At 52.5% G+C, this 2,963-nt stretch overlaps 1 protein-coding gene across 1 annotated transcript in view; it reads right to left on the bottom strand.

The window, feature by feature from the left end:
- TSPAN5 (tetraspanin 5) overlaps positions 1-2,963 on the bottom strand; it is a 235,602-nt gene that overhangs the window by 194,812 nt on the left and 37,827 nt on the right. The window lies entirely within an intron of this gene.

Here is a 2,963-nt window from a genome sequence, read left to right as displayed (position 1 = left end):
TACTGCCATCGAATCCCTGCTGGCTCCTGGTGATCTTACAGGGCAGGAAAGGACTGCTCCTGTGGCTTTCCAAGGCTGCAATTCTCCATGGGAGTAGAAAGCCTTGTGTTGCTCACGTGGAGCAGCTGATGGTTTTGAACTACTGATCTTTTGGCTAGCAGTCCACCTGGTTAACCACTATGCCACCAGTGCTCCTAAGGCATCTTTGGGTTCTCTACAATCAACTGGGGAAGCTGAGGCACAACTTGGCATGCCAGAGGCCATGGAAACTAACACCCAGTGTCCCTACACAGGGTTACTTCCCTGCAGAAGAGGGAGCCTCTGTCCTCAAAGAACTTAGACTCCATTTAGATTGCAAAGAAAACACGTTCACTGCCTTCGAGTCCATGCCGACTCATAACGACCCTCTTGTAGGATTCTGAGACTGTAACTGTTGATGGGAATAGAGAGCCCTGTCTCTCTCCCTCGGGGCTGCTGGCGGTTTCGAACTGCCGATGACAAGTCCTCTACTGAGACCGGCATCATTACTGGCAGTGAGGGCACCTCCTCCCCTTGAAATGAGGGGCAGTGGTCTTTCAAGTACCGTAGCGCTCAGGAGTTGAGGATAAGCCAGAAGTGCTTAATACAATGAACAGGAATTCACTGGGTCACACCAAGGGAGAGCATGACCTTGCTCCTACATCTGAAAGGCTCCCTCCTCTGCTCACTGGCTCAGAGTGCCACCTCGGAGCCTTATCATGGTTCTGCTGCCGGACTCCTTGTCACTGGCAAGGAACACAAGCCGCCGCCCTAATGGAAAACCCTATCATCCCGATGACCTCGGGTCACTTTCTCTTCAGCCAATCTGAGCTCAGCTTGGGGCAATGTGATGGTTGGTTTGGGGCAGATACTTAGCCAGCTGAGGAACGCTGCAACACTGTGCTTAATCATTCACCGGGCAGAATCTCCACGCGGCCGTGCTCCCACAGTCGATGGCTCTGGCTCGGCTCTCCATGGCGGCACACAAAGCCAGCATACAAGCTTCACACCCAAAAGTGCAGACGGCACAGGTTGTGGTGTTAAGATGCCTCTGGCCACCTGCAGGCTCTTATTAGGCCCTGCCTAAAACCCCAGAACACAGCCTCCTATCGGTCTCCTCCCCTGTGGTGGCTTATGTGCTGCTGATTCTGGAAGCTATGCTAGCTACCCTGTTTCCCCGAAAATAAGACAGTGTCTTATATTAATTGTTGCTCCCAAAGATGCGCTAGGTCTTATTTTCAGGGGATATCTTATTTTTCCAGGAAGAAGAATACAGTACACATTTAATGTTTTATTAAAAGAGACCTCGCACTTCCTGTCTACTGCGGCTGCGCTGCGGCCAACAGTGAAGCTGCGCAGCAGCACCCGCTGCTATGGTCCAGAGTCCAGAGTCACAGTTGCTCCGAGGGGCCTTATTTTGGGGGAGGTCTTATTTGGGGGGAGATGCCTTATATTTCATTGAAAGGCAAAACTGTAAGTAGGTCTTATTTTCGGGGGGTGGCTTACTTTCGGGGAAACACAGCCGTTGAAGCACCCAGGGTGGAGAACTTTCAGCAGCGCTTCCAGACTGCCACAGACTAAGAACAACGGCCTGGCAATCTACTCCCAACACTGTGCCTCTAAGCCCCCAAGGGAACAGTATGCTGTCTACTCATAGTGCTACCAGAAGAAACCCCGAGGCTGGGAGGCATCCACCGTCCCCTGTGGCCAACAACCAATGGGTTTCAACGATGGTGAAGAGGCATAGGGCTAGGAGACGCCTCCCCCGTTGCCCCCCAGCTGGCACGAATGAGAGCCGACTGATCGGCAAACAACAACAGTATCTTGGAAGCTCGGGCCTTCATCGTGTCTTTCCTAGCCCTGAAGTGGACATGAGACGGCAGAGGGTCCTCCAGTCAGCGCTCTGGCTTGTTTTGTTTCCCGGAGCCTCCATGACTGCCCGGCACCCGCAGTCTCCATCAGCAGTCCGACCCTGACCCTGCAGGCCAACATGAGGGACCACAGCCCAGCAAGGTCCAAGCCAACTGCACACAGACACACCGGCAGGACAAGAAAAGGGGCATTCTGAGGCCAGCGGTTCTCAACCTGTGGGCCGCGACCCTTTGGGGGTTGAATGGCCCTTTACCAGGGGTCGCCCGATTCATAACAGTAGCAAAATGACAGTGATGAAGTAGCAACGAAAATAATGTTATGGTTGGGGGGTGTCACCATAACATGAGGAACTGCAGTAAAGGATCGCAGCATTAGGAAGATTGAGAACCACTGCTTTAGTTTTCTGTTATGTTTTGAGACCTGGGGCTATAAAATCTGATAAGAATTATCTTCTGACTAGCCCATCAAAAAGCCCTTTTCCCCTAAAGGGACACAGCAATTTGAAAATGTCTTGGAAATCATGTTCTCGCTCCATCCTTCAGAGCCTTCCCCGAGGCAGGCAGGGAGGAGGACACAATTCTCTGGGGGCCTTCGAAACCAAGGCCTCAAGCCGCCTTTCAGAGTTTTGTTTGGCATGCAACAGGATCGCCCTGGCACGTGCGTGTGGCACTGCGCCTCTGACCTAGAGATGGGCAGAGAAATAAAAGCACAGCTCACGGGGGCGCCTTCCACCAGGTCTTCCAGTAAACGTGCCGGCGCTGGAGGCCGGCTCACCCTATACAGTAAATCCCGGGTTACACACACCCTGTAACCCTGGTTTCAGCCAGGCGTACCAGCCCCTTTAATGTTATTACGCAAATTTGCCCTCCCTTTGAGAAACAGAACCAACAACTCCTAACTCCCAACAGATTCTGCACCATAGTCACCTTCACACCACTGCAACATCAAAAAGGCCTTGAGTCTTTTGCACCAAAACCCCATAGAACCAATCCACTGCCACTGAGTGGATGCCAACTCCCAGCAACCCCACAGGACTGGGAGGAACTGCTCCCTAGAGCTTCTGAGACTTTAAA

This window comes from Echinops telfairi, unplaced genomic scaffold (assembly GCF_000313985.2).
Source record: "Echinops telfairi isolate 266 unplaced genomic scaffold, ASM31398v2 ScPeMD7_7468;HRSCAF=8506_0, whole genome shotgun sequence".
Classification (NCBI taxonomy): Eukaryota; Metazoa; Chordata; class Mammalia; order Afrosoricida; family Tenrecidae; genus Echinops; species Echinops telfairi.
This window is presented reverse-complemented; position numbering and strand designations above follow the sequence as displayed.